This window comes from Lissotriton vulgaris, chromosome 1_2 (assembly GCF_964263255.1).
Source record: "Lissotriton vulgaris chromosome 1_2, aLisVul1.2, whole genome shotgun sequence".
Classification (NCBI taxonomy): domain Eukaryota; kingdom Metazoa; phylum Chordata; class Amphibia; order Caudata; family Salamandridae; genus Lissotriton; species Lissotriton vulgaris.
In genome coordinates, this window is record NC_141686.1 from 352,659,132 (window position 1) to 352,671,870 (window position 12,739).

Consider the following 12,739-nt stretch of genomic DNA (forward strand, 5'->3'; position numbering starts at 1 on the left):
ATATTTATAGTTGCCGTCCCTTTGTAGGGGACCACAGTGGTCCAGGTAAACACATGCAAATGGTTTATCCGAGATGAGAAGGGGTGTCTGCGCTGGTCGTTTTACTGTTGATACTTTCATTCTTTGGCATATTTCGCATTCTAATACATACTTCTTAGTTTGTATTCTCATGCGAGGCCACCAATATCTCTGTTTTAATAGTGATATTGTTGCGGAAACGCCAGCGTGTGCAGAGGCAAGCCCTTCTTGTGCCGCTTTGATTAGTCCTAACCTGTGTTCCATGTTTGGAATTACTCTATCCCCCACTCCAGGGATTCGAGCAAAAGGAACATTATTTGTATCTGTTAAATATAAGTACTTTTCAGGAAAGCCTTTTGGGAGTGTTTTCTTATTATCTTTTACTGACGCACTGACAGCTTGTAGAATGTCGCTGTCTATTTTTGTTTGTGAGCGAGTAATCGCAGCTACGGAAGCCGTTTGCACAGCTGCCTTCGCGACTTCATCAGCCAATGAATTCCCTGCAACGTGAACGCCATCACGTTGATGACTCAGAGTGTGTATCACGTGAGTCTTTTGTAGTTCTTTCTGTAAAACAACTACTTGTTCCCAAAGCATTTTATGCTTTATTGTGCCACCTTTTGCATCTTTGAAACCATTTTCCACCCAATTCTGCAAGTATTCATTATAAGATTGTACGAAATAATAGGAATCGCACGCTATTAGTGTGGGGAATTCGCGATCGGTATTCTAGCTCCATCTTAAATGCTACCAATTCAGCTCGTTGAGCTGAGCAATCTCCTAGAGATTGTGTTTTAGTGACCATTGGTCTAAATTTTCCTTTGTGCCAGCGACCTTTAACAATCGCGCACGCAGCACTGTAAGCTTGTTTGCCCCCAACTGCGGGTTGTGCTGATCCGTCAGTATATATAATACTTCCATATTCTTCTAGAGGCAGGATTTCAATTGGCAGAGGACATTCATATTCATATTGTAAAAATTCGCAATGTTATTTCGTATATCTTATGGGGCTCGCTAACTCTGGTGTCGGCAGTTACAACATGAATGTATTCTTTCGTGTCCACTGTCTCCAGATGACTCATCAGGATCTTGCGGGCTATACTGATTTCTGCTGCACTGTCTAACATTGTCTGTGCCCACTCCCCGTTTTTCAACTGTGTCCTCAGTATTCTCAGCATGTTCGATTACTCTAATACTGGCTACCTTCTTTATTGGAAATTGAGATTTTTTATTTTGAGCAGGGTTCCTTGTCTTTGGACTTGGTGTGCTCTCCTGGGTCTGACCGTCCTCTTCTTTCCGATTTCTGCGAAAAAGATCGAGAGGGACTTGTATCAATACTTTGATATCTATCAGGCTTCTTCAAATTATCCCTATTTCTAAAGTTTTCTCAGAGGGCTCCCTCTGGGGAGACTGGTGTTCTCGAGTCGGAGTTCTTTCCCTCCGTCGAGGAGACCTTCCTCTGGACTGGAAAACGTTTTCCTTGGGAGTGGATTGTTTATTTCCATCCCAGCTCTTTTTAGGAGTGTTAGAATTATTTTTAATAAATAATTTTTCATGATTTTCGAGCAGTTGGGGCTTTACTGGTTTTCCACCCAAGCTGTCTCTACCTAGTTCTTCATAGCATTTTTCTATGATTCTGGCAAGCTCAATTAGTTGATCTGTTATATCTGTTTCCTTCAAATTCTGAACTTCTGGCGGATCGCCACAGATGCTGCTTCTCCTTTTATATTGGCTAATAATATAGCCGAGACCTGCTTGAAGTCTTTCAGTAATTTCATACCAAGAGTTAAAGCAGGTTCTGGACCGTATTCATTCTGAATCTGTTTTAGCACTTCTGGTATTACCGCCATGGACGGAAAATCATGTGTTTTTGTGTAAATGGTAGCAAAGACTGTACCCCAAGTGTCACAGTCCTCCACGTGTGGTGCGACCCCCATTGGAAGGCAGATGGTCAAGATTCTGTGTTTCTCAATAGGGGTAGTATTCGGAAATACTGCCTCTATTTGAGTGATTTTCTGCGCTAACCAGAAAGGAATTTGTTCCCGTTTTATGGGTGTTTTACCAAGACATGACTGTATGTTCTGTGGTGTAATTTTATTAGTGTTCCCCTGATGAGGGGTCAGCTGTGGTACATTAACAGTTGATTGGACTGTAGCAGTCCGCATTACATATTGGACTAATTGCCTATGTATTTTAATTAATGTTTTTAGCTGTGCTAAGAGTTCTTCTCTAGACATTTTATCAATGTTTGGGTGTGGTGTGTAGCTGGCTAGAACCGGCCATGTTGCTCCTGGGCTACCTAGTGGACCGAGCCTGGTAATATGATCATTATGTTTTAGGGCGCCTTTAAACCAGAGCAGGTGCTCTTGGAATTTTAATGGGATTTCAATCTCCTCGAAAGGAGCGTACTCTTCCGGTGGATCCCCTACTATATAGTAGTGGAACTCGTGTGTTGCGGTGTTTGCCGCTGGAAATTTTATCCAAGAATAGAATACCTCTGTCTGCCGATATTCGTGTGACTCTATCACGAAGACGACTGTGCCACCTTGTGTGGTCAGACCCTTTTCTATAAGTTTTGACGTTATAGATTTTCTTAAATGTGCCGGGATGATTATTGCACCCAGTTCAGTAGTCCCGTCGGGACCCTGCTGAGTCGCATCTACTGCGGCATCAGTTCCGTTGTTTTCTACTGATTTTACAAATGCAGGTTTTGCAGAGCAGGTCTCCAAGGAGACAAAGATTAGGTGCACAATATTTTGGAACACTGTATCCTTCAACGTTGAATAAACCAGAGCTTTACATAGGAATCTCTTCCTACTAAGGTCGGGCGGATTTTAACCTTTCACCCACTCCAGACGTCGATTGGAGTATTTACGGGAGAAAGGGGTCTGTGTGAAAAATGCACGACTGAGTTACTCTAACATCTTGCGTTAGTTTATCGCCTTACCAAACGTTTGGGCGCCATGTAGTGTAGTTCCTATTTTCCCAATAGGCCCTGCGCATTGGAATAACATAAACAGTAGTATGGACGTAGAAGTGCGGATCTTCCAGGTCTCCACTGACTATGCTAAACTTAATTGGGTTTGTTACCAACTAGCTCAGAGGTCACTGGAAACTTTCTTGACTGAATAGGAAGTGATCAGCTTCCCTGGTACAGACGAGAAGGGATTCAGTTTTCCAACAACCGCATAAACATGACAACTTTGCTCCTTAGAATAAGAGTCAATCTCTAGGGTCGTGTGAAACAATAGACAGTTATATTACTCAGTCAGTTTTGTGCAGATTACTTTCACCAATATGCAGAGAATAGAGAGAAGGGCGTTTTCAATAAAAAGGTATTATTTATTGAACAGTCTTTCTTCTCATGCAAGAGAAATGAATTGCCACAATTGCAAGACTAGTTATTATAAAAAGTGCGTACAGTAAGATGAGTATTGCGAAATAATACTGTAAAAGCATTGATATGGTTTCTTAGCCATACAATGGTTTAAAATGAATAAAACATATATACATTCATATATACATTAGGCTAACGTACTCAACTGGTGCTTCTAACTACGCCTACACCAGTGTACCTGACCTAAGCCTAATACTTGGGAGGGAGTAAGTAAGTAGCAGTTTTAGTTAAGTTGGTTTTGCCAAGGTTTGCTTCAAGAATTCTCTCTAAGGGTTTAGTCAACACCATACCTCTGAAATAGAATGTTAGAGGTCTGGTATCTCCTTCCAGGGACTCGATATCCCAGTCACTCGCAAGAGTAGGCTGGAAACGCCGGAGCTGGATTTTCTCGGCAGGAGAAAAGACAGCGTCTCTCTCAGCGCGTCGAGGAAGAGGAGGAGGGGCAGCGTCCGCGGGCAGCTTGTATCTGCTGGGCTATGAAGGGGACAGCTGTTCTGCTCCTATGTGCACCACACCATCGCTCGCTGATGTCGTTAAGGCGGCGATAGCATCAGTATCAGCGTGGCAGCGTGATCGCTTCAGCTTCAGCGTTTGCTTAAGGCAACGTTGGTAATATTTATACCTGAAAGGTGCCTTGTTTGACGTAGGTTTTTGGACATAAGACGTCAATAAAGATGTCACTAGGAAGTGATCGTCTCTCAGTGCTCATTAGAGTTCTATTACTAATCAAAACATAGCAAGCGGGGCTTTCCCAGGTTGCTGAGTTTTTATCTTGTTGAAGAACTCGGAGTGTAATCTAGGAATCTTAGATAGTGGCTTCTGCTGTGTCATTTGCTCTAATGAGCTACAGAGGAAGCTGCAGAGGAAGTGATTCTGAAATGTGGCTCTGTTCGTGTTAGGCCAGAGACGAGTTTCTGAATTTTGCATTTGATCGGTTATGCCAATATAGGGGTACAAAGGGATTATAGCCATATAGGGGCATAAGGTCACAATATTGATCAGGGTCCTAGATTAGAACGCAACACCCTCTTCCCATCAATTGAAGACTTTCTCTCCAAAGAAAAATAATCCACTCTGTGGCTCAGACATGCTAGTGACCCACACCCTGCAAATCCAACAGCGTGTTATAAACCGCACCAGACCAGTGCCCTGGTACAAGCCAGAGTAAAAGGAGGCAAAACCTGGCGGGAAAGTGATGCTAAAGAGAGCAAAATCACATTTTTAAATTGAGCTTGAGGAATATAAAGGCAAACCCCGTTCCATGCAAAGTCTTCTTAATAGGCAAAACAAATCTTAGAAGCAAATGAAAATACTTTTTTGAAATCCTGAATGATTAGTCGCTCCCAGATGAAATGAGAACTTCCCTGACCCCTATCGAGGCATTCTGTGACAATTTAAATACTTAACAAAAACATTCTTTAAAGATAGTATAAACAAATACAGCAGCAGTAATTCTAAAGTTGATTCTGAAAAAACTCAACCACCTTATCCTTGTTTGAAGAAATAAACGGGCTTCATGAATTTAATGATCAAGGTCAAATCTGGGTCACCAACTGACCCTTGCCCTCCAGCAGTCATGGAATCTCTGACCTCATCAATCAATCAATCAGCATTTATAAGGCAGACCCCAAGGGTATCTGGGCGCTGCGGGTGCTGCGTCTCCGTCGAAAAGCCAGGTCTTGAGCAATCCCCTGCAGAGCGTTTTCATCAATTCAGCAGCTCAAGCTGTCGCTCCAAGCGCGTTTCAAAATGCTGCAGTGCTCACGTTACTGAAAAACCAGGGAGAAGTCCCAGATATAACCAGGAATTATAGGCCAATATCTCTGCTCCCTTAACCTTCAAAAACCATTGGTCAGAGACCTGTCTTCAAGAGGTTCCAGGCTTTATAACTACACCGTTTCTTATCAATGGAATGTCAGCCTCACAACTCCAGTCTCAAAATATGATTCAATTTGATGATTACTTGATGAGGTTGAATCAGCTAAAACCGTATGTGAACAAAACTGAGATTGTAATTTGAAAGAATAAGACCAACGTTTGGAGCCAACTTTACTCTCCAAAAAAAATGAGATTGCTACCGGAGCCTAAACCCACAGCTAAAAGCCTCTGAGTGATAATCAATATCAATCTTAGCAAGAACCAGCAGGCTGGAGCAGTAGGATCTAAATGCAGATTTATACTGAAACTGCTTCAGAAACTAACCCCACTCCTCCCACTTTAGACAAGAAAATCAATAGCGGTGGCCGCAGTCCTATCTAGATCTCATCATGCCAACAGAGTATATGTAAGAATACCCAATATAACCATTCATAGACTACAAGTATTTCACAGCGACGCAGCTTGTGTACTACATCATCTTCAGAGGTGGGCACGCGCCACACCTATATTGAAATAACAAATCCAATATCAGACCCACTGCCTCAGCCCTAAAGTGATGTGATGTCTAGCCCCTCACTTCATTGCAAACCAGGTGTAAATGCATAAACCCGTACAAAAGCAGAGATCTCCTCACTTGAATTTACTTGCTATTGCAAAATTACAGAGGATCAGATCAGGTGGACGCAGCTTTGGTACAAGTTCCTTTCATCCAGAAATCTGACAGCCCACAAGCCTATTCAGACTAGATTCTTCCCCGTTATGGTTCGTTTTCTCCTCTTTTATGTATTTCTGATTCAGTTCCAAGAAACCCCAGGTTGAACATGCTCTCTATATATGCAATGACATAACAAGCTTTTTGTAGATCCTGTAGAGGTTTGGCATGTTGGCGCGTGCTTCAGTCACTGACCTGAATACTGCAAAAGAAAGGTGTACAGTGCAATTGAGGATGATAGCGCAGTCTTGTCTGCCAGGGTATTATAAACCTTTCATTGCTGCAAGGCCGTTAGAGTATTCTCTTTTTGTGGTTGCACAGTGTACAATTTGTATTTACAAAAAGGGGTGGTGAGGGACAGAGTCTCTGAATTAAGCAGAAAGCTCTCACCCAGTCAAAAGATCAGGGCTAGATCCAACACCGTTTTTTAGCTCACTGCACCATCCCAGTTTCAGAACCTGGCTGTATGCAAATTAGTCTGTTCCTGTCCCAGTGCATGATGGGAACAGGACAAACCAAACTACAGAAGCCAATTCTTACACTGGGAAGGAAACAAGCTCCCGGGGACCGGTTTCTGGCATTACAGCCGTCTTCGGCCCGGTTTGCTTGAATCCTGATGGTGCAATGAGCAAGGGTCTCACATCTGAGAATACCCTTCCACGCTTAGGGTGGACAAAAATATTTACAAAAAGGGGTGGTGAGGGACAGAGTCTCTGAATTAAGCAGAAAGCTCTCACCCAGTCAAAAGATCAGGGCTAGATCCAACACCGTTTTTTAGCTCACTGCACCATCCCAGTTTCAGAACCTGGCTGTATGCAAATTAGTCTGTTCCTGTCCCAGTGCATGATGGGAACAGGACAAACCAAACTACAGAAGCCAATTCTTACACTGGGAAGGAAACAAGCTCCCGGGGACCGGTTTCTGGCATTACAGCCGTCTTCGGCCCGGTTTGCTTGAATCCTGATGGTGCAATGAGCAAGGGTCTCACATCTGAGAATACCCTTCCACGCTTAGGGTGGACAAAAATATTTACAAAAAGGGGTGGTGAGGGACAGAGTCTCTGAATTAAGCAGAAAGCTCTCACCCAGTCAAAAGATCAGGGCTAGATCCAACACCGTTTTTTAGCTCACTGCACCATCCCAGTTTCAGAACCTGGCTGTATGCAAATTAGTCTGTTCCTGTCCCAGTGCATGATGGGAACAGGACAAACCAAACTACAGAAGCCAATTCTTACACTGGGAAGGAAACAAGCTCCCGGGGACCGGTTTCTGGCATTACAGCCGTCTTCGGCCCGGTTTGCTTGAATCCTGATGGTGCAATGAGCAAGGGTCTCACATCTGAGAATACCCTTCCACGCTTAGGGTGGACAAAAATATTTACAAAAAGGGGTGGTGAGGGACAGAGTCTCTGAATTAAGCAGAAAGCTCTCACCCAGTCAAAAGATCAGGGCTAGATCCAACACCGTTTTTTAGCTCACTGCACTGATAAGCGTGGCTCAAATCCACTGGAGTGACTTACAGCACTCACCTATAATTACCTTATAGGAAGTCAGCCGGACAGTGGAGAAGTATAACAAAAAGTCTTTATTAGGCCAAACAACACTCATATGAGAGGGCCCTGTCCGACCTCACTCCTAGGAGTGCGAACGAGAGGACTGACTCTCTGCATCACAGCAATACATTATAATGCAATACAGTAAATGGGGTACGCCCCTTGTGGAAAACTACCGAGCCCCAGACCAGTGAACAATGCTCTCATACAACAGGCATCTGCACCTGCGAGGGATACATTATTATCTCTGCTCAAGGCCAGGGAGCTAGGCTTCGGCGTCTCTGGGCATGAGAACATTGCAGATAACATAAATTGTTAGTTTCGCTCACAGTGAGCCGAGAAACGAAACTGCTGTCTTGGTATATTTTCTGTATTCCTGCGGGAGGGGCATGAGCGAGCAGAGGCCGCAGGCACGGAGAGTTACACAAAATGGTGGCACACAAGCTAAGCTAAGAAACTAATATGATCACACATATATACGAAAATAGGTAAGAATATGAATTCAGCATAAGTGTGTTTCAGCATAAGTGTGTTTACGTAAATGCATTAGTTAGTCATATGATGCTAACTCATACGTCATCATAGGGTAATTAGAGCATCAAAAAGTGAATTCTATCAGACCCTCCTTTTAGCATCATTGGCTAACTATGGCCTCATTTAATTGCCAAAAGGTAGTGTCGACATACATTCTAGGGGCAGGCCTACATTACTTCAGTCGAGAACATCTTCTGCAATAAACATTAACCAACTTGCATCAGCAGGAATTTCAGTAATTATAGAAGTGGTATATTGACCATGTAACTTCTTTTTCGGACGTATATTTGCAGCACACATTGAACAACATGGAGGGAGGCAATATATGCAAAGGCAACATGACAGAATTACACTCACCACTCCAACCAAACCCATTAGTATTTTCCAGCCCCAGGAAGAAAAGGCACCCCAGAGCCACCCTTGGAGAGACCATGTCCCATTATCTTGGTGCAGTTCAGTCGCTAATCTATGCAATTTTTGCACTGCCAAGTTAACAGTCGGGGCGGAGTCAGGGATATAAACGCAACAAGAGGTCCCGATGACGCGACAGGCCCCGCCCCTATCAGCTAGCATGACGTCAAGGACCATCCTATTCTGGATCGTAAATAATCTCATAGCCTGAACCTCAACAGAGATGTTAGTCGTAATGTCAGCCTCAACCAGAACCACTTTTTCCATTACCCTAGAAAGTCGTCTAATAGCTCTACTGTTGAATATAGGACCCCAGAAAGGAAGCAGACCCTTAGAAAAATCAGTCCATTGCTGATACGAGGTATCTGTCTGATCAACGTCCTCCACCTGAAGTTCCCTCCTTTTACGCTGCTCTCGCGGCTGCTCTTGAGAACTGGGGAATCGTCGATGAGTTCTGTGGTAATCAGAGGGGGCCACATACACAGGAGGAATCAGATAAGCCAGGTAACACACCCCACCCCAACCCTCGGGCAACCATAAGTATCCATTTTCACCGCATACAAAATAGACACTGGGTGGGGCAATCAATGAGGGGCTAACGGGCAGGCGTATTGAGGCAGTCACATTACAAGAGCTATTTCCAACCTTTATGGGACCCCTTCCTTCTATACAGAAAAACGGAGGGGGACCCACCACAGCCAGGGGTATCAAAGACTTGGAGCCGTTGTTACTCTTAGGGGGATGCCTATAAGACAACGTGGCGTTCAATTTCATGAAACTATCCCTGAGTCGATCAGTATCATTAGGTGTCAGGAATCGACCCAACTTTTTCTCACATGTCTCTATAAAGGTCTGGTCAAAACGTCCGTCAGTATATATTCGTCCAAGGGAAGCTGAAGGCAAAGGGCGTACTCGCATTGTCATTGTCCACCCCCTATTCTGCAGTCGGGGAGTTAGGGAATCTGGCTGTTGGAAATATTTGACAAGACCTATAAGAGTATACCATCCCACACAACTATTTACCGGAGTCAAAGGAAGAGCAAGGAATCTATCTTTCTTATAAGCAGCAGAAGGCAAAAGCCCACAAACCCAGCAATCTGTCATGTTGGTAGTGGCATGTGCATGATGCAAAGTCTTAATAAAAACATTATCTTTATAATTTGCACGTATCATTCTCTCACCATATTCAACTGTTAACATTTGGTGTTCCGGAACAGCAGTAGGTGTGGGTGCAAATGTATGAACAGGATAGTATTTATCTACGAAAAACAGTATTCCAAGAGTCACCAGAAAGGCAATTAAAAATGTTACGACCACTACAATTTTTCCATTTCGGGAAAGGGCCAACCAAGGGGAATCAGGCTCACGTCTCGGGGGAGCTGCAAAAGGCTGCTCCTCATCAGGAATTGGGCGCCCAAAGGGATACATTCTGTATACTTTTCAACACCAAAAATCAAAAATAAAAATCGCACTACTACTAAAAAAAAATAGTCCCAGACAATCCTCAACCGGCCAGAGGGGTTCTTCAACCCTTAAAAAGGGATCTTCTTCCCTGTGTCCTTCAAAGCCTCACAGGCAGGCTTTTACCGTTCATACCTATTCCAACGTCGCTTGTCAACACTTTGAAATAAGGGAAGCACTTTATTCGGGCCCCGCACCACGCTTTAGTCTCAAAAACACAATCTTCGGCTAAACACCAGGGCTCTTACAAGTCCATCCCTATCACTAAATCTTCTTTTTCAGAATGTCCACTAAGCCCTTCTTCCAGTATTTAGTCCATCATATTTCAACACTGTACTTATTTTCTTCGGGGCCGGAAATTATAACGAGTGCTCCCTGGCACTTCAGGATCAGAAAACAAAGCAGGTGTATCAGCGGCAGATGCTGAACTTTCCGATATCTCTTTGCTAGCAACAAAAGGAGTGGTAGAGCTCACAGTATCTTCAATTCCGCTTTGCTCTTCTCCAATCAGTGAAGCATCCGAGAAAGGAACATACCTCGGGATATGCTCAAATTCCTGGTCAGCGATGCCATCTTGTACCCATTGGTCATAGGGTAACGGGAGCGGGACCCTTTTCACATGAGAGGCATGGGTCCACGCCTTTCTGCCGTCGATCCGCAGCGCCGTGCGCGTGGTGAGGAGCACCCGACGAGGCTCTGACCACCTCGGCTCCAAACAGGACTTCCGCTGGTATCGTCGCACCACGACCCAATCCCCTGGGTGGATGGTGTGTCCAGGCCCCTCCGGCAACGGCTTCAGAGTGTCTGCTACCTGCTGATGAATAGAACGAAGATCTTTAGTCAAAGCATACAGATAATCTGTCAACAGAGGGTAAGGTACTTCTGAAAAACATTTTGGTCGGGGCACTCCCCAGATATTGGCCGGGCGGCCAAATACCACCTCGTGCGGGGAGACGCCCATTTTTGCATTTACAGTGACTCTTGTGGAAAGCAAAGCTAAGGGAAGTGCATCTGGCCAACGGAGACCTGTACTCTCACATATCTTGGCCATTTTTAACTTGAGTGTGCCGTTAAACCGTTCCACCAGTCCTGCTGCCTGAGGGTGCAAGGCTGAGTGGAACTTCTGGGTGATGTGTAGACCTTTGCATATATTCTTCACTAGTTCAGCATTAAAGGACGTGCCATTATCACTCCAGATCACCCTAGGTAATCCGAAGCGGGAGAAATACTCCTTTATCAACATTTTAGCAGTAGACACAGCCGTGCAGTCCTTAGTTGGGAACGCCTCCACCCACCTACTAAAGGCGCATACGACTACAAGGACGTACTTCAAGTTGTTGACTCTTTCCATTTCGATGTAATCCATCTGAATCACTTCAAAAGGGAAAGAGGGAGGTGCAAAATTTCCAGTCGGGACAGGGGTACCCTTTCCAGGATTGTGTCTCAAACACACCATACACTGACGAACCAAATTGGTGGCCATCTTAGAGATATTCTTATTGCTCCATACCGGGTCTAATAGTTTGCAAATGCCTTTCGCACTCACATGGGCAGGCCCATGTGCCATCGTCACTACTGGAAGGACATACGCATTCGGTAACATCCATCGTCTCTTGTCTGTCACATCTGTCCAACATTCATCCGCATCCAGTCGTCCCTGCCCATCCTTCCATGCTCTCAATTCCTCATCCGTCGCCTTGCCCTGTATGTTCTTGACACTCTGTACCGTGTCTGCGAACATATGAATATCTGGGACCCATCGTGCTGGCCCTGCCACAAACATTCGTGGTAATTTTTCTCTAGCAGTCTCTTTTGCTGTTTCGTCGGCAAAAGCGTTGCCTCGCCCGACGTCGTCCACTATCGTCTTGTGTGCACTACATTTTATCACAGCCAATCTTTTGGGTAAAGTCAGTGCCGTTAGCAGTCGTAATATCAGTGGGCCATGTTGGATGCGTTGTCCATGGGAGGTCAAGAATCCCCGTTCTGCCCAAAGTCGCCCATAGTTATGAACCACGCCAAAGGCGTATTGGCTATCAGTGTAAATATTGACATCCAACCCCTCACTCAACTCACATGCTCTCAGTAAGGCGATAATTTCGGCAGCCTGAGCAGAATTGTAAGGTATTCTAGAAGTCTCTACCACCGTCTGTAATGTCGTTATTGCATATGCTGCCGTCGATGTCCCGTCTGGTAATTTAAAACAGGATCCATCAACATACAGTTCCCCATCTGGTTCTTCCATGGGCCTGTCTGTCAGATCCACCCTCCCCTTTGTCTCCTCTTCAGTCTTATACAAACAGTCATGTATGTCATCATCATGTGTGTCACTATCTGTGGGGATAGGTAACAAGGTGGCGGGGTTCAATGTGGCGCACCTTTTAATTGTCACATGGGGTGCAAAAAGAGTCATCTCGTAACCCGTCAGACGAGCGCTTGTTAAATGCTGCGTCTGTGTCCTGTTTAGTAAAATATCCACAGCATGCGGTACCATTACTGTGAGATCTGTTCCCAGCACGAGCCCTGCCGATTGTCTTATAGAGACCGCAGCAGCCGCCGTGGCTCTCAGACAGCTCGGCAGCGCTCTTGCCACATTATCAAGTATTGCAGAGAAATACGCACACGGCCTCTGCTTCCCCCCGAAACACTGAGTTAGGACAGACAACGCGCAACCTTCCGCCTCGTGCACGTAAAGAACAAAAGGCTTCTGGTAATCAGGTGTTCCAAGAACTGGCGCAGAACACAGAGACTGTTTTAGTAACTCAAACGCTTCCTGACAT